Source organism: Lepisma saccharinum, chromosome 2 (genome assembly GCF_977018435.1).
Source record: "Lepisma saccharinum chromosome 2, izLepSacc3.1, whole genome shotgun sequence".
NCBI classification, from domain to species: domain Eukaryota; kingdom Metazoa; phylum Arthropoda; class Insecta; order Zygentoma; family Lepismatidae; genus Lepisma; species Lepisma saccharinum.
This window is the reverse complement of record NC_139230.1, coordinates 105,672,165-105,700,011: the sequence shown is the minus strand read 5'-3', so window position 1 is coordinate 105,700,011 and position 27,847 is coordinate 105,672,165. Positions and strand designations below refer to the sequence as shown.

The 27,847-nt window shown below is 36.7% G+C and overlaps 1 protein-coding gene across 5 annotated transcripts in view; it reads left to right on the top strand.

Moving 5' to 3' along the window:
* Positions 1–27,847, top strand: part of Ca-alpha1D (Ca[2+]-channel protein alpha[[1]] subunit D) — a 1,588,055-nt gene that overhangs the window by 814 nt on the left and 1,559,394 nt on the right. The window lies entirely within an intron of this gene.

Genomic DNA, 27,847 nt, shown 5'->3' with positions numbered 1-27,847 from the left:
GTCACATTCAAATCACATGTGGAACTCTTATGTAACAATCCAATTTGCATTGATTTTGCCACATAATTGTAGCTGGGATCAAAATGAAGTGACAATCGCGATATTAACTAAAATCTTATTTAACTTTCATAATATACCAAGAATATATTTCTAGGATTTGCAGTCGAAATTTGAAAATCTGATTAAGCGTGAGAATCTTCATCGAAATCGACTTGACCGAATTTTAAATTCAGATTAACAAAAGTCTGAAGTAATTTTGCAACGACTGTGTGTTCTATGTACAACATGTACAAAGTAATGAAGAACTGATGGCCTCTCGTAACACAGACAAAAGACGGAAACAGTATAAAAGTGGAAGGATGAAAATGTTACAGGGAATCATCGTCGTTTTGTTTTGGGCGAGAGAAGTTTGAACCATGTATTTGCACTTAGTTTTAGAACTAAAATAACCTTCGTATCATTTATTTATTTTCCTGTCACTAGAGTGATTAAAGTTGGTTTCATTTAAATTCATCAGACATAGAATAGAAATGAATGGCGAAATTAAATTGTACTAGAAAGTTCTTAACCGCTTCGAATGGAATGCAACGAAGATTGAGCAACGCCAGTGGAAAAGCAGACGCACTTGTGAGGCCGTCTATTTTAAATCGTGCCTGGAGACGGGAAGGGTTCATCATGTCAAGGTGTAGTCGCTTGATAAAACTTGCGGGGAATAAAGCAACGGCCTGCAGAGATCTGAATCGTGGCATTTCCTTAGACAGGAACCAACAACTGTGCGTTAAAGTATTGTTGGTGCCATGTTTCACTCTTATCGAGAGTAAATCAATAACATTCTACTCTGATCGACGTTCGGATACCAGACGACCCCACTTCGCATAGCACTACCACACGGAATAATTTGATAATATTAGGAAGTCACATTTTTTCAAGACGCAAATGTAGAAGTAAATCTCATCTTCCTTAAAAAGACAAGCATAAGGTTAGGATGGAATTCATGAATTTTCTACATAAAATGTTATTTTCTGTTTCACAAGTTCTGTTCGATTCGCTAGAACTTTGTTTCTTTATTGCTATTACAAAGTAAATCTAGATTGCACTCATTATGTATGAATCACATTTTATCACGATTTAATTTTATTATTGTGTCTATTAATCTGCTTAATATGTAAGGAGCTAAACTGTGGCGCAAACACAATTTTACTTTGGGGGGAGGGGATACAGAATTTGACCTACACGCACACACACATACATACACACACTGCAAAGTTTACATATTCTTTATTTTTTAGAATTTTATAGTTATTTTGAAGATGTAATTTTTGTAACAGGTTTTAAAAAATATAATTTGGGAACAGTTGAAAATCTAGTCCTCCTTCTGGGCTTTTTTTTAAATTTAATGGAATGGATAACCAGAGGTTTGTAATGTGAAAGTTGGTAGCAAACATTCATGTACTCATTTTGACGTCTAGAAAACATCCCTGCTCCATTTCAATCAGGATAGAATCGAGATGAGAAGAGTCAAGACGTGGCATCTCGTTTTGTCTCGAGTGTGATAAAGGTTGTCTCGAAAGTTTGTCAAAATATATTTTTAGTGTATTTTACGCCCAAGTAGGTTAATCGGGACTAGATATGCATTTTAAAGTGGAATCCGAAGCCGTGTGCAATGTGCTTCTAACAGGGATCGAGCTCAGGCCCCGTGATTACTAGGTGACAGTGTGACAACTGCACCATTTCATATCTAGTGATGTATAAGAAATACATACAGTATGTCATCTTACAAACTATCGCAACTTCTTTTGTAACGTTTATCTTCTTGAGGCCTCGTTTCGAGGCTATGAACCCTCGCAAAAGTTATTATCCTGAATACATGCAACCATGCAGCACGCACGTTCACAATTGCCACTAGTGGATTACATTTGCAATTACAAGAAACATCACACATACATAACTTATCTGAAATTAATCAGGTAGTTTTCTTTCCCTTTGTTTTGTCTGACTAAGTAGCACAATGATGCAAATTTGTTGTAGATAAAGTTCGAACGAGACCGAGTGCGTTGAACAAGTCTAATCTCATTTTTATTTTACTCGTCTTGAGTTTAGAAAACGATGTCAGGTTCGTCTCAAGACGAGCAGACAGAGGACAGGTATTTGTCTCGTCTTGGTACTACATCTAATTTTTACAAAGTTTCCTTTGGTGTAAGTGTAGTTTTCTACATTACGTTGACAAACTTACCGGAAAATATCAGTAGAATCTCCCTGAAAAACTGATGAAATCAGCGCCTGAATACTAAATTCGATACATATCAAAGGACTGTTTCACGTCGGTTCATTGTCTTGTGTTCCCAAAAAATTGATTAATTTTTGATGAATTTAAAGATGCACTTAGTGACACATTTCGTTGCACGTCGACTCTCGCAATCGGCCTTTTTAGTATTCAAAGTTAATAATAAAATTGGATCTGCAGATCATAGGAATAAATGATAAAAGCTCTTTGATAAAATTAGATAACATTTTCAATATATTTATTTATACTCAAAATTAGGAAAGTGTATTGAATCCTGCTTATAACGAAGGAATATGAAATTATAATTCATGTAACTTTCATTATGTGAACCGCGGTGGTCTAGTCGGTAGGGCGTATTACTGCCACGCAGGATACCCGAGTTAGATTCCTGGGGTGGGTGATTTATGGTCGGAATTTTTGAGGCCTTGTCCCTACATAAAGCGGCTCTGGGCTCACACAGCCTCAAATAATTAGGTACCTGGGGGCAACCCTGGGGGGTAAAGGCGGTCGGAGACTGGTTCTGATCACATCTCCTCCAAAAAGAGCTTAAATCGAGAATGTGTGCGGCCATACTCACACATCCCCTAACTGTGCCATCATGACACGGTGCTACATACATGGTGGACTTTATCTTTACCTGTAACTTTCATTAGTAAAAATCCCATGATTAAATATTTTGTGAGGATTGAATCAAAGAGAGAAGATATTAAGAAAACTTTGACCAAAAATGACTTGAAAATTTAACTTTTGTTATTAGTTGGATATTTCCTGTGGTTCTATAGAAGTGAGAATAAACGAATCTCTGGTCTCATTACTGTCCTTGGTCTCTGTTATACATAAATCGCCTCTGAATTGCAAGAGAAATCGCATTTGTTCCTTTCTCTTCTTGGTAGGTGCTGAGAATGGATAAAACATGCGTGGAACATTTTGAACACCGAATGGGTAAAACTTTCTGACATCGGGAAATCTCACAAAAAAAAAACTGCATGAATAGTCACTTATTTGTTAAACAATTCATCACAATTCTGTGGAATAATTTTCCAGTGATCATATTTCTGTATTGGTCAAAATTTGTCAGAGGTACATTTAGTTGTTCAATTTTGAACGTTGAACACTTAATTCGATAAAATAGTTTTCAATAATTTAAAATTTCCCGTTTCCCTACCCATTTTATAATTTAAAAATTAGCTCAGACGGAGGGTTCTCAATTCATTATTCGGAAGTTAATTTTATTCGCTGAAATTTGTTGCATAAAAAGCGCAATTTTAATTTACCACAGTGGAAGTATTTAGTTTCTAAAATTACATTTGAAAATTGCAAAGTCGAAGATCAGTTGAATACTCTTGTGAAGCAGATTTATATATTCTCTAACAATCGGTTACTTTTTAGAAATGTGTACCTTCCATTATGCAAAGCTTGACTTTCTTGAACTAAACTTTATTTTATTCTACCATTTTACATTCATTTTAAACTATTTTCACCCAAGAGCACAGATCATATGAACTAAATAATACACCCAACCACAAAAGAATTGGTAGGCGAATTATCCATCACCATATTAATTCAGCCTGATTTCCACAAATGAAAACAGCGATGGACAATTTGCCTACTATTATCTTTGACTCTACGCACCCAAATATAGTTTACAGTGGTTTGGATTCTTTGGTTTACGATGATTTGAATTATTTTGGAAAGGAATATATTATTTGTAGACAAAATAAACTCTTTGTGCTTAGCTGTTTAATTGCGTCCAACAAATTATACCAGGACCTACAAGGGGTACAACTTGGATCTATGGATTTAGGGGATACTGTACCCCATACAAACATTTGGATGGTATGATGTACCCCTATGCCCCGCTTTCCAACGCCACTGGAACCACTAACTGTTGTAACTAGGGATCAAATTAAGGGTTCACTTTTGTAATTGCATTTGGACGTTCGAAACATTTTGATGTATTTGCTGGGACATATGCCACAAGAACAGTTAAACTAGAATAAACTAGTCAACCTAAAATTCTTGATTAAAATTGAGCATAAATTGTGACTTACAATTACAAGATTATAAATGTAGAATTGAAATATTCTACAACTAAAAACAATAACTTTAAAACACTTTGAGAATAAATATTAATTTTATAGGAGTTCATGAAAACAAATAAATTGGAGCTGTTGATATTTCGCACATGCTTGATTTTATTAATTGATTTGCTTCATTTTACTTCGCTTCTTGTGGCACTTTTGGCTAATTTACGAAGATGGGGATGAGTGATGATATGATGAAACTGATGAACGGACACTCACAAACATCCATGCCCAGGCCAGGATTCGAACCCGGGACCTCTGGCGTCGTAGCGCGATGTGCTAACCACTCCGCCACGGGTGCCGGAATATTTCGTACATGCAATGGAATAAGGGACTGCAGATGTATGCGAATGGAAAACCTTTTTTTCTGTTTTATTGCCGATGTATTCTCCTTGTAAACGAGCTTCTGTTACGTAACGTATTGACTCGCGAACAGTTAACTTGTGTCGTTTCGTTGTAAAGCACAGATATCGACTTAGTAGATGAAGTGCATGAGTTACAAGAACCTTCCCCTGCATTATCCATAAAGACGTTTAGCCGCTATGATATACTATATTCGATTGTTTCGACCGAAAACAACCTAACATCGTTTCTCTGTGATTATTATTGAAGATGCTCAAACTTTTGATGACTCGTGTTGTAATCCTTCAGATCGATACGTTCGTGGACAAAATCAATACGTAAACAGCTCTTGCTGTCACGTGGTGTCTACCATTGGAGAGAGTTTATACCGACCAAAGTCTGACATTTAACTGCAGGCAATAAAATTCTTGAACCCATCTTTGCTGAGATCTTCAGTGGCAGAAAGGATCGGCTTTCGTGGCGGAGTGATTATCATATCACTTTATGAAGCGATAGCAAGGCATAGCTGGGCTTCATTTTGATTGTTTCTGTACATATTCCATTTATTCTCACACTCACGATTAACATCGAGAAGTAGTGGAGCAACAAAACTGTGGCTAAACATGCATGTCAGCGACTGGGCCTGACAACATACTGCCATATATAGTAAAGGGATGTTGCGATATTTTAAAGTATCGCTTGCTGCAAATTTTTAACCTTTCCCTCGTAACCAACACTTTTTCTTCAAAACGGAAAACATCTTCCATATGTCCTATCCCCAAGTCCCACCAAATGTCAAGTTTAGAAAATTATAGACCATTAACAATCTTGTCTAGTTTTCTAAAATATTTAAACACAACATTTTTATGAGGATGTTAGCACACGTCAATCAAGTTATTTCTTCCCATCAGCATGGATTTACTCCAAAGAGATATACCGTAACAAACGTAACTAACATCACCTATTACGCATGCAATGTACAGTGGGATCCACTAGTATTGCTCGGAAAATCGTCTATTCATTAATTTTTCTCTTGCATCCTAAGTGTTTTTAAGGGATGGAATTTTATGTATGCTGGTGCAGAAGTTGTCAACAGCTTGGTTTAGTTTTCTTCTAATTCTTGAAGCTCTTATTGGGTCAAATAAAGTGCACGAACATGGTGATGGACAATTTGCACGATAATCCTCATGGATCCCATTGTACAAGTCGATGCAATATACAACGATTTTACTAAGCATTTGATATAATTAGCCATAATATATTACCATAGAAAGCTGCTTGCTTCATTCAATGGTTCACTTAATACTTTAAATTTGTTTGCTTCATATTTGCCCGATGGAACGCAAACGGTACCTATTATACAGAAAAGTCGTCCCATCACAAACGCAGAATCTTCCATTACCAGAGAGTGAAAACGTCAGCTATTTCTACCTCTCCGCTGTGGGAAGTCCGCAACTCTTTCAACACAATTTCGAGTGTAAATAACACCATTGATATTTTTGCAATGAGTTTATACAAGCTCAAGAAAAACATTAATGAGACATTATTGTAAGAATATTATGTAAGAAATTTGTAACTAGAGCACTATAATTGGGCTCGGCCTGTTTGCCTCTATCAGTAAATAATTAACTGCCTGATTCGACAGGGGGCTTATACGTATGTACATATGCATATACACTTTCGTGTGTGTGTCTAAGGGCGTATCTGAATATCTGATTTCTTGTCGATCTACAGAACAATTTAGTAATATATCAGTGTCACACCCACAAGAGAAACAGAGAACAAACACTATTTGATTTTTGATTATCGATAGAATGTCTAAAAAAAGTTGATACTAAAGAACTTCGTTTACGCTGTTCAACAAATTTTGACCGAAAATTTGTAAATGCCTTCAATTTAGGCTTTTTAGATTCATTTGAAGAGAATTAGATGAAATATGTATATAAAAGGAAATATTTAGTTATATTTTCATAAATAGGGGATGTTAGAACAATGCAGGTAATGCATATGTACAGGTAAGATCCATCATTGTACTGAATATCCAGTTATTATTTATGAAGAAATTTCCTCAGGGGATATTTATATGTATAATGTAAAATTGGAATTGAAGAAATCTCGTTTCCGACATGGAGGAGCATTGCTTCGAAAAGTAGAAGAGTCAACGGACATTGTTGACCCTTCAAGCTTGTAACTTATTCCGAGAGTCTACATTCATCCATGCTACAATGGTGAAGAAGGAAGTGAACTTTATCTATTTACACCAGTTGACTGAGATACATTTTCCACCTATGTAATTGTGAGGCTAGCATCTCAGTTAAGGAGGTGAAGGGCAGTGTCAGCTGTGGCCAGTGTGCTCTTTCCAAATTATGGTCTGCAAAGTGCATTGAATGTCCATTCGCACAAATCTAATTTATTTGATTGCTGGCATAAATACATAGTTCAGTACCTAGGTTTTATCTAGAACACTGATTAGGAATAGTAATTTTTCTAATGAATGGTATTTTGTTCTATTTATATGAAGAAAATGACACTTGTACACACATGTAGTACTGATGACAACACACAACCTCGCGAATTTTTTATCTATTCAGACAAATACGTATTAGATCTACTCAAACTGTCGCTTCCCTTCAGATGTAACTGAAAAATATTCACATTAAAGGTCACTGAAAATTACGCAGGAGACTGTACTTCCAGTATAAAAAAGCGCAATTAAGGCTAGGAACCGATAAACATCTGACTACGAAATTGCATGCACTGTTGCCAACCTAAATAGTAATTTCCTATCTGGTTGCAAATTTCCCCTAATTTTTAACCACCCTGTATAAAATGAAAATTAGAGCTAATATTCAATTTTTATTTCCATGTTCACTATCAGCACCACCTAACTCATAATAAGTTGACTACTTTAATTTAATTTACATTTTTACTGTTAAACAGTTTTATTAAAAATTAAAAAAGCATCACGGATTAAAATAAATCTACCACGCAATATCTGCATATATTCTAAGACCATCATCTTGAAATGTCTTGACATGCGGTGGCTCAGTCGGTAACGCGTCTGACTACCATGCTAAAGGTCCCGGGATCGATCCCCGGCCGGTTCAAATCCGGGAACTTTTCTAACGGTGGAAGCGGCCCCGGCGCCCACCCAGCGTCGAATAACATGGGTACCTGGGGGAAACCCTGGGGGGTAAAGGCGGTCAGGGGCGTGATGCTGATCACATCACCCCCACTCACGACCGGATCAAGAAAGTGTGGGGCGTTACCCCCACACCCCCTATACGCCTTCATGGCGTGGTGCTATGCACAGGGGAACACTTTACCTTTTACCTCTTTAATCATAGCAATACATCAATGCATTTAACAAATACGAAAAATATAAACTCAAGCTTTATAACAATACGTCGGCAGTTATATCAGCCAGAAATTCCTATCTTTTGCAGCAAATTCCTATGTAAACTGGGTCTATTGATTTGAAAATAAAATCGTTGGAAAAGTATTTGGACTTAAAAGGGATGAGGAGACAGGTGAGTGGAGAATGTTACATAATTTAGAACTGAGCCGGCCTCCGTGGCGAAGTGGATAGCACATGCCGCTACGGCACCAGGTGTCCCGGGTTCGAATCCCGGCCTGGGCATGGATGTTTGTGAGTATCCCTTCATCAATTTCATCATATCATCACTCATCCCCATCTTCCCAAATTAACCAAAAGTGGCACAAAAAGCGAAGTAAAATAAAGCAAATCAATCAATCAATCAATAATTTAAAACTGCATAATTAGTATTCGTGTCATGTATTATTAGAATGATTAAATCAAGAAAACTTAGGTGGGCAGGCCATGTGCACGAATAGGAGAGGAAAGAAGAGTATACAGGATTCTTGTTTTGATACGTGATGGTAAGAGACCAGTAGAAGGGCCAATACGAAGATGGAGAAATTACATTGAGATGGACCTACAGGAATTCGGTAAACATGGAAAATAATGGATTGATCTTGTTCAGGATAGAGACAGATCGAAGGCTTGTATTGCTGCAGCCATAAACCTTCGGGTTTGAGAAGGCTAGAGAATTAGTTAGTTTATTTAAATTGGGTCTATATCTTATAGTCCAGGGCATATGTAATCCCGTGGGTTTTTGAATGAAGGGAATATATGACTGCCGGTGATACGTTGCTGGTGTGGTATATAATCATGTACTACCAGGTGTTTTGTCCGCAATTTTGGCATATGACCTGTGTGAAGTCATAAATCCAAGATGGCTACTGCTTCGTGCACTAACGAAGAAAATCGATCATAACTCCTTCAAGAATGGTTTTTGACAACATTTTATACATACATGTTTTGTTCAGAATTGAAATAAAAACAAAATTGATTCTTACAGTTGTTTTCGTATCTCGCGCTGTTACGGAGATATATCCAGTGAAACTATTTTGAGTCCTTTTCGGCAAGGATTCTAAGAATATTTTACACTTTACTTGACATTCTGGCATATAAAGGGGAAAATTACTGCCTGTGATATTTGTAGACGCCTACTATGACTTGTATGACGTCATACATCCAAGATGGCTGCTTTGCATACATTAACAAAGAAAAACGACCATATCTCCTAAACTCCATTGGGAGTCATTTTGACCATTTATAAGTTTGTTGGGCTTTTGCACGAAGGGAATATATGTGTATGGAGGATGCATTCATTTAGAGGCATGCAATCATGTATTACTACAAGTGTTTTGTTGGAAAATATGTGAGAGACCATACATGACGTCTGAAATCCAAGATGGTCGTCGTAGAAGTTCTGCATATAAAATTCTGTCCATACCCTGATTTAGAGTTCGATTATCGAATTCTTCCAGAAGCATTTTCTGTTAATAAATAACAAGTGAAAAATATTCAGTATTATTATTATCATTATCATTTCTATTATTATAACTATTATAGTAAAGGAGTAACTGTGACTTCCTCATTGTGTTTTGAAATTTAACAGCTCACCTGTTATCAAGATTAAGAGTGGCTGTAATCATTTGGGAAAAATCATGTCATAAATACAGTCACTTTAGTCACATTCCTCGTCACTCTGATCTGAATATCTGTCCTGTAAGTCATTGTTTTCACACATTTCTTCATCTGCACTACAAAGACCCAGTTCAGTACGTCGCAGGGACTGATCCCGGCATATGCATGAACATTTCCTCTTTCCGCAACCACAACATGTCAACTGTAATATTCTCTGAAGCTCTCGGTAGTGTGAATATGACAAGAATGATCTTTTTGCCTTCGTCATTTTCTTCTTTTTCCCTTTAACAGTCTATTGGGCTGGGTACTTTTCGATGTTCCTTTTCTGCTTTTATTTCAATCCAATACTTGAAAGTAACTACTTCTGGTGAAATGTGTAAGGGGCACACTATTAATGGTATCCCAGTTTGTGTTTGTGCTTGAAAAGAAGGCAAAGAAGTGGTTGTTGAACGTATTTGATGGCGCAGAAGATGATGTGCTTCAATCTCTTGCAAACCTTAGGTTCTGCTGGATTCGATGAACAAGATGACAGAATGAAAGAATGAATTGATTTATTTTTCTTCTCGTTTCGGCTACTTTTAGCTAATTTCAAATATGATAAGATGAAATAGATGAAAGGAGAATCACAAACACATATGGACAGCACACAACAAATGTCCAGAGCATTTGTTAGTCTGCAAAATGCAGTCCAGGGTGTACTTCGTGGAAGTGAGGTTTATATTTGGGTGTCTCTTACACCCCGAATATGATGACACAATTTTTAAGAAATTCATTCATATAGTATACGTGCCTGACACCAAAATCAAGGATTTCGGCAAACTACGTTGGTATCTGTTCGCTAAAAGGGATGTTCAAGGCTCACGTCTTGCTCCAACCAAAGTGCGCATCACACCTCTTATCAGAAGGAGTTGTTACTCTCAACTATTCGAGTGAGATAAAATCAGAAAGGAACATCCAAATCTACCCAGCCCAATAGGCTCTTGATGGAAAAAAGGGAAAAGAAAGAAAATGTGGATGACAAGAAGATCATTCTTGTCATATTGACACTGCCTAGAGCTTCAGAGAATGTTGAATGAGGAAGTCACAGGCGAAGTTATTACTCCTTTATCATAATACGGTAGTGCCCAAAGAGTAGAAAAATGGGAGGGGAAGATTTGCACAATCATTTATCAAGGAGTGTAACTCACCTTACCCGCATAGGCAACAGTACTGCTAGTGTCAAATAGACCCGTGATTGAAAGGTAAACAAAACACAGCATATCAGAACAAGAGTGGCTCATTCTGTATCGAACGCTCATTGTGATCGGAGGACAATGTCTTGGTAAAGTGTGCAATGAACAGTAAGAACATGGCACCAAGACGCCAGCGAAGAATCATCGGACGCCTGGAAGCAGGTCAAACACAGGCTGAAGTCACAGCAGCGTTGACTGTGCCACAGTCGTTTTCAGGCTTTGGCGACGGTTTCAAGACACAGTAGATGTTCATGGTAGGCCAGAAAGTTGTCAACGAGTAACAACGCCACAACAGGACCGATATCTGGCTTTAACTGCACGACGAAACAGGGCGATGTATGCAAGACAACTGTCTTCAGAGTTTGCAGCCACCTCAGTGGTTAGAGTTTCTCTCGTCAAACTGTATACCGGAGACTCAGGACAGCTGGTCTTTATGCCAGATGTCCAGTAATGTGTGTCCCGCTTTATCGAGTGCACAGAAGGGCCCGCTTACAGTGGAGTCAGCATCATCAAAATTTGACCCTCAACGAATGGAGGAACGTGTTCTTCACAGATCAGTCTAGATTCAGTTTGCAAAATAATTCCCGTCGCACATTCAACTGGAGAGAACCTCGATCACGATTTTATCCAAGGAATATCGTGGAAGGGGATCAGTTTGGTGTAGGTGGGAAGACATGTATGGGAAGACATCATGCTCAATGGACGTACGAAGCTGTACGTATCTGCTGGTGGTACTGTCACTGCCAAGAGGCACAGAAACGAGGTACTCCAACAACATGTGCGACTTATCAGAGGCACAGTCGGCCCATATTTCATTTTCAAGGATGATAATACATGTGCGCATCGAACCAAATTAATGGATGACTATCTTGAAGGTGATGAAATCCACTGCATGGACTGGCCACCGAGGTCCCCAGACATAAATCCTGTGGTGTCTTAAGGAGACGAGTAAGCCCCCGGTCCTCTACCAAGGACATTTCCAGTGCTCCACACTGCTCTTCTTGGAATATGGAACCAGCTGCCCGTAGAGCTCTTGAACCACCTTGTAAAGAGCATGCTACGTCGTTGCAATGTTGTATAGCTGTTCGGGGTAATTTTACCCCATACAAACATCTTTTTCTTTCGTTAAGGAAGTGATCCTCTATTTTTTTTTACATGAATGTCTATGCATTAGAAGCAATTCTTAATTTCATACATTCTACTCTATTGTATATCAGATAACGTTTTGATTAATTTTCAGTTTTATGCAGTTCTGACATAAACTTTTTCTCATATCTTAGTCATACTTAACTTTTGGACACTATTATAGTTATAAAAATTGTAAAAAAAAATCACTTTTTAATTATTAACAGAAAATACCACTAGAAAAATCTGTTAATCGAACTCTAAATAAGGATATGGACAGAATTTTATGTGCAGAATCTCCATGGCGGCCATCTTGGATTTCAGACGTCATGTATGGTTTCTCACACATTTTCCAGCAAAACGCCTTTAGTAATACATGATTGCAAGCCTCCAAATGAATGCATCCTCCATACAGATGTCTTCCCTTCGTGCAAAATTTCAATAAACTTACAAATAGTCAAAATGACTCCCAAAGGAGTTTAGGAGATATGGTCTTTGTTAGTGCATGAAGCGGCAGACATCTTGGATTTATGACGTCACACAGGTCATATGCTACAATTGCGAGCAAAACACCTGATGATTGCGTATTGCTATAGTCTAACTATTCTCTAACATTGACGAGCTGTTCTTTGCTTATTCTCCAAAAACGAGAATTAGACAGAGACGTGTAAATACGTATCAGCAGAATTTGGAGCGCCTGTAACATAGCAAATTTATTTTATTTTTCGACAATCACCTTAAACGCTTTCACAAAATAAGCCAATCTAAATCAGTTATCTGACGTTTCTATAAATTTCAGCTTGAAACTGTTTTTTGGAAAAGGGTGTGTGTGTGTGGAGGGGGGAGGGTTGCCTCCACTCTTTGATTGGTCTGTTCTCTCTGGTTGAAAGTGGCCTTCTTAGGTCTCATCCACGGTGCTTTAGAAATGACAAGATTCTCTGTTTGTGATCAAAGGTCCAGAAGTTTTGGAACTCCTATTGCTAAAACGTTGGTCATTATATTTTGTTACTGTTTCTTGATACCCAAAGAACGCATTCCAGGGCGATACCCAGGCTACTAACCGTGTGATGGGTCTGATACTCCATTGCTCGTCAGCCTGCCTTGATTAGATCTGGATCCTGTGAATAGTTTCTTGAATTCGTGGTCACAGTGACAGGTCTTCAGGCTCTCGCTGCCACTTTCGAATTCTGCTGCAAATTTCTTGGCAATATTAGATGAATGGGTATTTTCTCCTAGTATGGCCATCATATTTTCGTGAAACTCCTTTCATGTAGAGTTTGTTTAGCTCAAGGAGAGGATAACTAAAGAGTAACTCTGGTCCAATTATACCGTAGTTCCAAGTCAACTTTCAGTTATTTGTAATAGAAAAATAAGTAACTCTGTTGCAATCCATTTTTTTTTCTACGCAAGTATTCAGTAACTAGGACTGCGTGGCAACGACGGGGGCCCTGACAAGCTGATCTCCTTCCACTTTAGGCCAGGAACTTTTCAATTACCCTTCATATATTTCTCTCATTTTTTCCACGTAAAGTAATTCTTAACATGTGACAATGATTAAAAGTGACGCTCGGACAAAGAATGAAAACGGATTACATCCATATCGAATGTGGTATCCATTCCTATTAAATTCCTGGACACATTGAACTGACTATAATTTCACTTTTGAAATGAGAAACTATTTTCTCTGAACTATGTTTCTTCATCTTCTCTCCCATTACGGAATGAAATGCACGAAAGGATTTAGAAACTTTCTTCCAGATACATACAGGGTGATCCATTTATAATGAAAAACATAAATTTCTAAAAATGCACATCGTACAAAAAAAGTTCTTTATGAAAATATACTGGTGAAAAGGGGCGTAAGAAGGCAATATCAGTTATGTCATATATGACGTCCCTTTCTTAAATAAATATGACATAAAGGTGTTAGTTTCTTATTATACTCGAATAATTTAAAATGTTCAGTTTAGTTTAAGATATTGGACTAAGAAAACTTCCTTAATAACTTTAGTAAACAACTGAAAACTTTAGCTGGCCCCCGTGGCGGAGTAGTTAGCTCATCGCGCTACGACGCCAGGGGTTTCGGGTTCTAATCCCGGCCTGGACATGGATGTTTGTGAGTGTACATTCATCAATTTCGTCATAACATCACTCATCATTGTATTAGGATAGGTCATTTTCAACACCAATATAATTTGCGCTCCTAGGAATGCGTTAACTTGCCCTAGTGCTAAATTTGACTTTGGACCAGAGATATGGAATTATTCTTATTCGATTTGGAGGTGTAGGACAGGGAAAAATAACATAATAATGTAAAAATGAAAATGCACTTCAAATTTGCGTAAATGTGAAATTTGAAAATAATGAATCTGGTGTTACCAGACACCCCTCAGGGTCGACAAGTCCTTCTCCAGCATACAGGAAACACTACTAGTACGATTATAGATGCCCGTTTAGCCCAAATTTACATTTTTACACGGTATTTAGGAATATTGGTGTGTCCACAAAAAATCGGGAGGTTTTTACAGGATCATAATTGTTAAAAATGGTGAATAGTATTATTGTTATGCCATTTTATTGTGCCAAACAATGCTGAAATGAAAATAATAATATAGGTATATCGTTTATGATAATCATGAACTTGTCAAAACACTTTCCGATTTATGTTATATGTAATGGCATATCAACCAAAGCTGGTATATAAATCTTGTTTCTGAAACATACAATATTGCAATATTGCAGCTTGTAAATTTGATAAAGAAAAAATATTATACACAGTATTGTTCGTTTCAGTTCATGTCATGGTAATTATGATATTCTCACCAAATGTTATATTGAAATGCTGAAGAATACTTCTTGTGTGATTAAAATATTTACTAATTGGAGGTGCACGTACGCAGTCATTTCTGAAAACTTGAAATAGTATGTCACTTACAGGACAAAATTAAATTGTATTTAACTTTGAATTTGAATTTAAAATTTTTGGAGCATCAGCACTTAGGCTATTTTGCTCCCGTCACATTATACGGGGGCCAGTCCCTTATCATTACAAATAACAACTCTAACGTTGCAGAACTAAAAATCTTAAAATCTTCTGACTTCTGTTAAAAGCTGAGGCTGTAAATGGGCACTCAGCACACACAAGGACAAAAAACAGGACAACACACACAAAATTATACTGGCCATTGTGCCAGTCGCCAGAGCCTTGTTAGTCTTTAGTCCAGGGTGCACTACGTGGAAGTGAGGTTGACTTTTGGGCGCCTACGTGGAAGGTACCCCTTACACCCCTGTATTTAACTTATTTTACATGAGAGGTGGTGGGATATTCGTACAAAGTATATTGTTATTACCTGAGCGGGTTTAAATTTTGAGTTTACATTAAGACGCAGTGCGGGTATCTAGTTACATAACAGTACTACCAGATCCATATCCAAGAAATTTGGAACTTGCAATATTAAAAGTGAACAAATACAATTATTTTTTCATTGTTTACTTTTTTTGTATTACTACTTTTCAAAGACATTTTCTGTAGGTTTGAACTTCCAAATCTTCTCCCCTTTCTGCTTGCTCTTCTTTAGTTCTGCAGTAATTATAACTGCATGCCTAACCTGTCCGTTACATTCTTTGCGTTAAATACGAAGTTCATCCTAAATTAATAGAAATATACATTTGGAAGGAGAGGGACAACAACGAAGTATATCACTAATCATTATCCATGAAAATATAGATATAGTATAAATTCAAGATAGATATGGCATCGCTTTTAAATATGAAAAATTTCATAATTTGTGATAGGACAACAGCATTTCGTAGTCTGTATTACTTCCTACATTTTTACAATTTTTAAAATCATTAGCAGAAACTTTTGATGCAGCTGTCTTATTTCAGTGCAATATACAATTTTTTGTTTTAGTTCTATTGTGCTTGGAGTTCTGTTAATCTGAAAGTTCATACAGAATGATACGAGTTACAAAGCATTTCCTATGATAATAAAAAGTACCGCCATTTTCTCTACGTATCATAATGTGATAGATGTCACTTCCGTCTGTGATTTGCTTCCTGTGTTACATAACATCACCTCGGGTGTTAGCAAAACGCAGTAGCTTGCTCAAGAGAGCCTCCGCACCCCACCAAATAATCAGAACATAACTTGAGGCAGGCCAAAAGGGGGAATGGGATCATGGATGCCATGCCCCCCTCGAGATATGATATATTATAGTGTGAACATACGAAAATAACGTTGATGATTTTTCAAATTTTGCAAGTGTTTCGATTTTTTCATTGCACAAATGAATAGATTGTTTCTGGAGAGACGCATGCTGCTATACGAATATTTAGTAATTTTAGTTTTATAAGGCTTTCAGACTTCCCGATCATGTCGGGCAAAGTTTTCCGTGCACGTGCATGTAGCACCGTGCCATGAAGGCACATTTAAGGAAAGTGGGGGTAGGACCCACACATTCTCGATCTCCGCCATTTTGGAGGTGATGTGATCAGTACCACGCTCCAGCCGCCTCCCCCTCCCCTTTCCCCGGGTTGAGGCTGGCTGAACCGCGGAGCCTCTTTACGAGGGTCCGGAGAGTCAATTTATTTTAATCCATATCCAAACTTTTTTGGTCTCTGTTCGGACACGACTTGCTAAAGGAAAGATTATTAGACAACTTTTAGACATTGTACTGGTTATGTAATAATTCTGTAGAATACTGTGTACATTGTTTTGAGTCAAAAACTGTTGTTTAACACTCGACAAGCAAATAGCAACCCCTTGATCATTGAATGGTTTAATCGATTAATGTTTCACACAGGGGGAATTTGTATAATCTTTACATCATGAAACGAAGGTTCCTAAATGTCTGCAATACTAAGCCAAACATGATGTGAGGACACTTAGCTCTCCACCCGCTCCGCAAGATCTATGGTCCCTTTTCGCCACCACAGGGAGAAAAAACGTTGTATTTTTCCCTCCAACATCAGTTTTTTTCTTTCTCTGACAGAAATAAATGTCACTGTCAACTGCGAATATTTGTCAGTAAATGCTGTTCTTCAAGGATTCCTAGCATCGAAGTGAGCAATACGTCATAGAGTACATTACGATTGTCAACAAAGATGTAGAAGTCAACTAAATATGTATTATGTAGCATCAATATGTCTCAAACGAAATTTGTCTCTCCCCAGTAATTTATCTACATAACATACATGTGTATTAGAGGATATAGAAAAACTTAAAAGACCAGATGACTTCTTAAATAATAGGTAACCATTTTATTAAAACATTTGCATTTTCATGTAGTAATCTGAGGATATATAAGTAGAACAAATGTTAAACCCGTCTTCACTTAAAAATTTTAAATCCCGGTTTGGTCACAGACGTGACAAATTTGTATTGCGTAAATATATTAATTTGCAAAATCCTTCTTCAAGTGGCACCCACAGTAAGATTTCAGTAACATTTCGCCTTCTACAGTGGCTGATTTCGAATATGTGACACATACACATCATTATTTTAAGGAACATTAGCCATATATTTCTTGCCTCGGTGGCGGAGTGGTTAGCACATCGCGCTACGAAACCAATGGATCCCGGATTCGATTCCCGACCTGGCTATGGATGTTTGTGTGTGTCCATTCATCAATTTCATCATATCATCACTTATCCCCATCTTCGCAAATTAGCCAAAAGTGACACAAAAAGCGAAGTAAAATAAAGCAAATCAATCAATTAGCAATTATTTTTATTGTAAAGAGGGGAGTGTACTTATTGCGAAGGTATGGAAGTTGAATGGAAGAACATTTATATCAGACATTTCACACTCGCAGTCAGTGGGTCGCCTGCGACCTTTCCAAATGCTTATTGCTACCCACTATGGCTTTTAGTACATTTCATTTAGATATGTATGTACATGGGAAAACTTTAATGCCGCATTATCACAAATCTTCATGATTTATTCAAATAAACACAAATTGTTAATTACCTTTCAATTTGTTTTGCTCATAATCTGAAATATAATTAAATTATTTGTTACTACTTTTACACATCATTGAATAAAAACCTGAAGTTAAGAGGGATATTTTGGTCATGATACTTGCGTTGTCTGACCCCCATATCAAAATCGTAGTTTTGGAATTTTGAAAAGTCATGCAGTTATATACGTATTGCTTATATTAAGTGGTAGAAAAAAAATACATGATGTTCTGACTGGGTCATGCCTTTTACACTTGAATCTCGAGCATACATACTCATTTCTCCATTTGATTCTCTTGGAATGCAAGTAAGCAGAACTTTACTCATATTTTGACAAACATATAATGTGTTTTTTCTTGATTTTTCCTACTTTGTACTGATTGATGCCAGTTTCAAGGTAGTATGTAAACTGGCCTGTTCGATCTGGTATCGGTGTTGAAGACATTTTGAACTGAACATGCATTCGCACAAACGTAACGAGAAGCAAGCTCGATCACATCAATTAGGCTTGTTGAAATGAGGAATATTGTACGGCTCTTTCCTTGCACTTCCTTTCATTATTGCTTTCAGCACTTTGCTAACACCTCTATTTATGCCTCACACACTTTTTCTTTTACTTTTACATATTCATCTTCCTATTCTATAAATTTCAATTTCTATAATATATATATAGTCACTCTTGCCTTCCTCTTTCCATTATTGCACAGACAATGTTCATTCACACCTGCATCGAAATCAAATTTACGGTTGAAGCGTATTCCGTATTCCGAATTCAAGATCTAATTTGCAAAACAGTTCATGGCATCTTAGTGCAAAGGTCAGCATTATGCTGTGTATCAGATGAGACTGGTGCGCTTCAGGCTAGAAAAATGTCTGACGAAATAGTATTTTCTCAGAGTTCTAACACTTTTATTCATCTTCGAAGAGGCAATGAATTTGACTCCATATCATCCCCTCATCCTCTTTTGAAGGCACTATGGCTCCAGATCCACCCCGTCGCTAATTAATTAAGTCTATGAGGAAATGAATACATACATTTATAAAAGAACGCCTGTTATTAATGAACAATCATTCGTTACCCAAAATAGAAGGAGAACAAGCAAGATTGATCAAGGAGTAAAATTATTTCAAATCTTCAAATTCAATTTTCATAAATTTTACAAATTCTCACCAAAATCTATCTGTATATTTTGCCCATATCCAAATAGAAAGGACAAGTAGGGAGTAGTAGAATGCTTGAGGAGCCAAAGTCTGAACTCACCCGTGAATGAATAATTTACAATTCTAATTCTAACAGCACGCTCAAATTTGTACATGCGATAATGATAATAATCCTGCAATACACTATAACCATTTTGATCTCATGAGTAATTAAAACTTGATATTAGCAATCCCATAACAGTAAAAATAAAGATTGTTTTCCAATGGAATTCTCATCATCTACGGTAGGAAACACGAAGACTCTTCTACTGTTTTTGTAAGGACATATAAATTTCACATCAACGTTTATTGCACCCACCCAGTTGCAACACAACAATTTTTGTTCTCTGCGTACATATAACGCAGTGTTACAAACACATCCTCTTCTAGAACACAATTGCAGGTTTCTGACACGGGCTCTCTTTCTCTCTTGCTGATCTGGCATTTCTGATTCATCACTGCTGTCTACGTTAAGTACTGTGCGTTAATTTTCCTGCCTTCACATCTCTTATGGCATTCTCCAAATCTTTCTTATCATAATTCTGTCCTTCATCTTTTTTTTCTGTACACACGCAGAATTGTCCGAATTCACCCCGCACTGTCTTCCACTTAGACTGCTGCTATACGTTCACTTGCAAATGCACACAGCTTACACTATCACAGAACTGTTCTTACACCTCCATTGTTGACACATTCCTGGAACAAAAATTCTTAACTCCCATTATATGTCAGCTATGTACCAAACTTTCCGCTATTAATGTAAATTCTCTTCTAAATTACAACACGTCTCAAATGCACACTTACACAAGTGCACAAGTTCAACAATTGAAGGTTATCAGCTACATAACTCAGCTACACTACAAGCGACAATGCAGGAACTCACAACACACTGGTGTAGTTTTGCAATCTCGACAACGGAGGAAATACACTCTCCTCCGAATTTACCCCCGTGTCCGAATTCACCCTATTGTCCGAATTCACCCCAGTTTACGGCATTCCAAACTAAACTAATATATAATTTCTCCATGTTTCAGAATCATGATTTTTTTTAATGACTGAGTTAATAACTTAGTAATTAGTCAAACCATCAATTAAAATAAAAATTAACACATGACACATGACATTTGAAAACACTAAACCTAATGTGCCTAATTTATTTTCATGCTTATTTCTGCTATTACATTAGTACATTAGGCAGGTCAGATTTGTTACTGTTAGCATATTGCCAAGTTGCTATATAGCTGCCGCTAGCTACTCGTCTAAAGGTCTGTTCACTCTGTGCACCGAAGGTCAATGGCGCCACTAGTTTTCTATACAAAATCCTTTACTTCATAGCAGAAAGGCCACGCAGGTGACGCTACTTAAGAACCCATGTAGGGAAACATTTGAGTCGTTATATTTATATTCGTATAGCGATTTTATAGAAATGAATTAAACACTCGATATGTACATAAATTTGTAGAAAAATAACTGAAATATGTAAAACTATATAAGAGGCCTATATTAAAACGTATTTTTTTTTGTATTCTCCGGTCATTTCCGTTGTAGGTACCTGTGCTATATAACACGTTCGAGTTGAATTTTGTGCAATCCACTATCTTAGCTGGTGACCTGCAGTCACTATCCACAGAATCAGCAAGCATTATTTGAGAAATGTGACAGTAGCAAAGAACAAAAATTACCAATGTCGTAGAGAAATCGAATTTTGAAATGTTTTTCCCACAAATATTAGCCTAATCTTTACTCAATTAAAACTATAAAAATAGACAAATATCACATTGTGCGTGCTAAACGGAAAATATATAGTGCATCTCAAAATATGTAACATGATAATCATATTATATACAATGTGATTCTGAACTAAATGTAAATACAACACTGTGTGTATTCTGATGTGTGTAATTGTGTATTTGCTGAATTAATCTGTATCTGAAATCTTAGATTACGAATAAAATTGTCGCTGGATTCGCAAAATATACGAGGCGTCAGAAATCTACTTAACCTCCCCCCCCCAAAAGTAAAATATTTTATTAGAAACGAAGCCACTTTTCTTGCACCCGATCATTCTAGAGAAATTTAATTCCTCAAGAGATCAACTTCAGAGAGTAAACACTAATTTGGAAAATTGTTGTTTTACAGTTAAGATGTTTAGTTACGTATCTGAATTCACATCGTGACGAAAAGCCCTTAATAAGTTTCGAAAGAGGCAGGCAGACAAATGTATGGAACACGTGTTTACAAAAGGTATTGAGAAGAAAGAAGAAAATCAAACTCGCCGATGAATCAACAGAAAACACAGAATTCGACGGTTATTTATAAAAGGAAATTACTATGATGTAGGCTAGTCGACATACTAGCAGTACTGTTAACAGATATATCAATGTCACGTTACCTCCAATCTCCTTTTCTGTCATTCAGCCACACCAAAGTAGAATCACGATTTCTCGAATCAGGTAACCAATCGCGTGTTTCCATCTGTATGACGTTTAGGCACTTGCTTTGAAGCTAGCTACAATCCTAGAGTAAATCCGGGTTTTCGAAACTCGCGCGGCCTGCTATGCCTTTCAGATTAGTGTCATGGAAAATGATCGAACTCGCGACTTTGTGCAACATTAGTGCAAAGTATAAGTTTAAAATATAATCCTGATATAGTTGGATTCTCAAATTATAGACAGTTAGAGAGTTCTTGCTACATTCAGCATCTGTTATGTGTAGATTGGTTAGTGTAGTAGATAGTTATTTAGTTAGACAAAAAGCTGCTTCTGTTACATGTAGATACTTGAAAAAGCAAGTGTTGAGTGTGTAAAGAGCAAATTTCTGGTAAAACACTCAAGAATCAAACTCACTTCCCCGTAGTATACCCAGTAACAGCTTCTTGCAGGCTAATAAGGATCTGGTGTGTGAACCTACGTCACCTATAATCCTTTGCAAAACTTGTGATGCCCAGTGATTTGTCGTTATACATGTAAAGTGTCCCTTTTTATCCTCAACTTTTAGCCTCAGTACGTGGATTTTAGTCCTCAGAGACGCATAGTGATTGTAGTAAAAAAAATAAGCCTTGCATAATAAAGCAAATGCAAATAACCCCTGGTATTAAGTCACTCACTCAGAAACATCAGTAATACTTGAAAAATACCTTGAAAAAGGCTATAAGACTAAATAACAACATAGAAAACGTTTCTTTTTCACAAATCTTTATTATTTGCACTAAAGTACATTACACATTAGTATTTTTATTATTGTACCAACATATAAGTCTTTGAACATTTCTGAATGCGCAACCTTGTTCAGCTGGGGGAGATGTATCAGAAAGATACTTGCACAACCCTCCTTGAAACATACGCAAATTCTTAAAGAATGGACAGTTTTCAGTTTGTAAATCAACAATAATATCAATATTGAACAACTCTTTGATAATTTGAGATATTCCTTTGCAGAAAAATGTACCACCTTGACAGTTCAATTTCCTAACTGCCCTTCGGACATAGTACATTTCGCATCCACATGGAATATCATACATTAATGCATGGAGTTTGTCTTTAACCCAGCGGGATTCATTATTGTGTTTCAAATATTCGGGAACACTCACAAGCGCATAATACACAGCATCTAAATTTGTAGAACTCACGCAAATCTCAAGCAATATAAATTTAATGTTATAAATAAATCCTTGTAGTACATCAATAATATATTCCACCATTTTCGCTGTCATTGGTTGGACTTCCTTTATTTTTGTACAACTCTCACAAGAATCCTGTGTTACCATAAGTAAACTCTGCAGGGCGTATAGGATCTATAAGAGTCTTCACTAGTTCGCTATCATTTGAAATTTCACATAACACACTATAAAAAACTTTGTATTTCGTCGGTACCTCGTGGGCCGTCAAAGCATCAGCAACATCCTCGTGGTTAGTAAGGTAAAAATAAAAAATATGTTTTGTGTTATCCGAGTCCTGCAAATAATACTGGATTCTTTCGCACACTCACTTAACACATCGTTGGCATTTATTCAAACAGCGTTCTCCTTGGCAAATAAAATAACGTTCAAGAGAGTAAAACTTCATCATTACAGCACACGCACTCACACTTGTAGAAATTGTTAACAACACAATCGTGGGCTAGTTGGTTGCCTTGATTCGAATAACATCCCCAACATATAATATACTTGTCAGGATTATACCTCTTCAAAGTCTCCAACAAACAATCCTTATAGATACAATCGGAAAACCATGGACATGATGCAATCATTTTACTCAAGTCCTTGTCGGTTACTTCGTTGGCGCCATTTTCAGTAACAGATCCTTCCACTCACAGGTACACAGATAAGAGCCCCTGAAAAATAGAAACATAGTTGTAATACTTGTACATATTACGCATATTAATTTTTCTTTGTACTTTTTCATCCTTTCATTATTAGGATTTATATATTATTTAAAAAATACATCAAAATAAATCTCTTGCGAGGTATACTCACCGCAGTGTGGTTAGCCTTGTTTTTGGAGCTTGTATACGCCATATTTCACTAACGGTCCCTTCCACTCACACATACACAGATAATAGAAGCACCTGAAAATCGAATATAGTTGTAGTACTTGTTCACATTACGCATATTTGTTTTTGTTCATATTTACATTTTCTTCTTTTTATTATTTGGATTTACATATTATTTAAAAACACACTACATAATAATAAAATCACTTACCTTAATTATAGCTTCTCTTGAGTTTTTTGTCTGCAACTCTCAGACAATAATCACGACTTGTCTTATATAACACAATACTTCACAAATTACTTCTCAAACTAGCTTCTCGCCGTTCTTACGCACTTTTTATACCTCGTAAGTAAAACCCGCTCTTTCTCTGATTGGTTAAAATATATATCTGCGCCTTTTCTGATTGGTTAATTAATCAACCGACGCGTTTTCTGATTGGTTAATCGGGTTATTTCTTTGATCTGGCGTTCTAACGTCATTTGACCTTGACCACAAATTCCACAAATTTCTTTGTCGTCTCCCTGCGCAGAGTTTACCGTCTTCTGTCTAGCGTCTAGGATCAATATCTTTTATAATATATAACATTATTACATATCAATATATTTCATAATATATAACATTATTACATAGTACACTATAAATATTACCATTACTTATCGTGGGTTCGAATACCGAGACCGTCTTAAATCGTAATTGGACCTTTACCAACACCCATTACCACCATTCATACCAGTTAATAAACCGTAAACTCTTATTTTCAATATTATAAACATTAATTACCTTGCAGTAATTAACAAAATTATGCACCTGAAAATCATAACATAAACCATATGCATATCATTTAGTAACACTAATTAACTTCTATTTATATATTTTTCATAAAATTAATATTCTTATACTCATAAAAGTTATAAATATGCATGTACATAAATGTAAATTAGTTCTAAATATATGTAAATTAATTCTAAATACATGCAAATACTTTTAAATAGATGCAAATTAATTCTGAATACTAAACACCGACCGAGCTTAACTGTTATATAAGCTACTCGAGCGGTCTCGCGCAGAGACTTGTTTTCGTTCCCTTGCTCCAGAGATAACTGAGACAGGGTATACTTGTAAAGGGACTTGCTTTCGTTCGCTCGCTCAAGAGATTTCTGGGAGTTATAATTTGAACACATATGCCCAGTTTGAAGAATTTCTCGATCCTTATATTAAACACACTGAGGAGATCGGAAGCGAAAGTCGGAAATAAAGAAATATTTACAGCTTTTCAGATACCTTGAGTCCTAAGTCAATGTTCTGTGTCAAATAAAACTAACACCACGCAAAATTAAAGGGGATAGGTTGAACGGAAAAATTCAAGTTGAGAAAACTACCTTATTGGCGGAGTGAGTAGCACACTGCGATACGACCCAGGGTTCCCTGTTTAATCCCGGCATGGGCATGAGTGTTCATTGGAAGTGTTTCTTCATAAACTTTTCCATTCATCCTCATCCTCGCGATTAGCCAATAGTGGTAGCAAAGCGATGCTAATTAACAAAAATCAAAATGATAAATTATATTGCCATTGTCTTTTTCGCAACAATAAAGAAATACAACTAACAGTACCTTTCCTGTGCTTTCTTTACACCGTTAGCAAGGTTTTTGTTTCTTTATGATATATTTGTTTGTTTGAGTTGCTGCTTTAAGTCCAATTTATGCACAGTAAGGCTAATCGGGACTGGACCTACAGTTTAAAGTGGGATCCGAACCACTTGTGCCTCCAACGGGTATCGAACTCGGGACCCCTTGATTACAACAAGGCAATGACGCTACCACTGCTCCATGGGGGTCTTTATGATATATAAAGACTGGATATTAAAGGGAAAAATTTTACTCTAAAAAGGACAAAAAAAGGGAAATTTTTTGCCAAAAAAGGGAAGTGAAAAAGGGCTATAGTTCATTTTTGCATACCACTAAAAATATTATTTTTAATGAAAGCACAATATATACCATTTAATATATTCCTTTTTACATATGATTGGTGTATATTGTGCTCTCATTTAAAATAATATTTTTAGTGAGGTGCAAGAATAAACTGTTTTCCTATTTCATTTCCTTTTTTGGAAGGTAAAGTACAGCGAATAATCTTACCATTCGTTTCGATGAAATCTTCCTTGAAACAGCTTACCGCATTCCACAGCTTGCTGCCACTTGTACCTGGCTTCGCCATTTCACTGACACTCAATACTGTCGTCACTGTCAAACAGTAAAGTTAAAACTATTCTCAATACCTTCACAATAAAAGTCTAAATCTGTCAGATTTATCACTTTCAACTCAACAGGCGTGCTTACAATGCGTTTGTTTGTTTCTGTGTAAGCCCAGATCGCAGTTTCAACAATCGCTGCAACGTGCTCCTGGAGGGAAGGTAAGGTAGAAGGCGCTTGTTCATTTTTTCCTCTAAGATGCACCAAATAGACAATTGTTGAATGTTTTGTTCAAGGGAAATATAGTGTGACCCTAACCCCACACCTCCTATACGCCTTCATGGCATGGTGCAAAGCACAGGGGAGCACTTTACTTTACTTTATAGTCGTACAAAATATTTGATATCTTGTCAATAAAGCGACCAACGTAGATGTTTTTTAAATGGAGGGAAAAATGGAATGTACGTTGAAAAACGAGTCAATAAAGAGACCAGAAAGGAAAAAGTATTTAAAAAAGAGAAAAGAAGGGAATGGGGACTGAAAAAGGGAAAAAAAGTGAAGTCAAAAACATGTAATCTTGGTGGTGGAAGATAATTATCAACACTGTTGTTATTTATTCCATGATCCGTGTTGAAAAATAAGAATAGAATTCTCTTTAAAGTCCGGTCTCTAATGATATGCCTTACATAGACAATACATTGATTCAGGGGCGTAAATAACACTCCCGCAACCTCCGCGGTGCGCCGGGGAGGGGGGCGCATTAGGAATGATAAATTAAGAAAGACCGATAGTTCACAAAAGTTTTCATTTCGACGAACTGACAGAAGATGTTGGGTTTCTCGACCCATTGGATTGTTTTAAAAATTTTCATCCGTGCTTTAGATATTCTAGTACATCAATTGAACAGTAGATTTCAGAGTATGAAACAAATCAAAGAAAGCTTCACCTTTTTAAGCCCCACCACCCTAACGGAACACACCGACAGACAGTGGAATCCGCTACTAATTTCTGGAAGAAATATGAAAAAATAAATATATCTTGCACTGCAGCTATAGAACTTGTTTTTTTCGGAATGTAGTGTCAACTGAAATCAAAAGAAGAAGCATGTCGAATATCAGCAAAGTAGCAGAATTCTTCTTGACAGAAAACAAAATTCTGGTTAGCAATACTGACGTATGCACTGCTTATATGCTGTATTTGACCCTACCTGAGAGGTCGTTTTCTAAACTAAAATTGATCAAAAATTACTTGAGAAGCACAACGACAAGAGTGAGATTGAGTGGACTGGCGGTGTTAAGCATCAAAAGCGATCGGGCTCGAAAAATGGACTTGACCAAACTAGCAGAAGAATTTTGCTCCCATAAAAAAAAAGAAGAGGTCTGGTAATTGGCATTTAATAATATCGTAATTTTTGTAACAGTGTAACTTGGGGGCAACCATGGGGGGTAAAGACAACCGGTCGTGATGCTGATCACATCATCTCAACTATGGCCGAGATCATGAATACGTGGAGCTCTGCCTCTACGTTACCCCATATGCCTTCATGGTATGTGTACACATGCACAGGGGTACATTTACCTTTACCTTGTAGTAACAGTGTATTTTCATACATAATTATAATATATCATGTCTTGCAGTTTGTCTGATGTCCTAGCGTTTCGTATCAGTCTTTACATTGATTCAAATTCCATGTAGTATGTATTTTCATATTTATATCTAATATAAATGTAAGTGTGAATTAATGTTTTAGAAAGGTAAGCTTAAAAAATCATCAACAAAATGAAAAAAGTATGGTCGCACAACTAAAAGTCGCGGGGTGCGGAGAGCGTGTTAGTTACGCTACTACATCGATTGATTGATGGATGTAGCTTATTTTACTTCACTTTTCTGCAATAATCAATACACGTTAATTTAATTTTTATT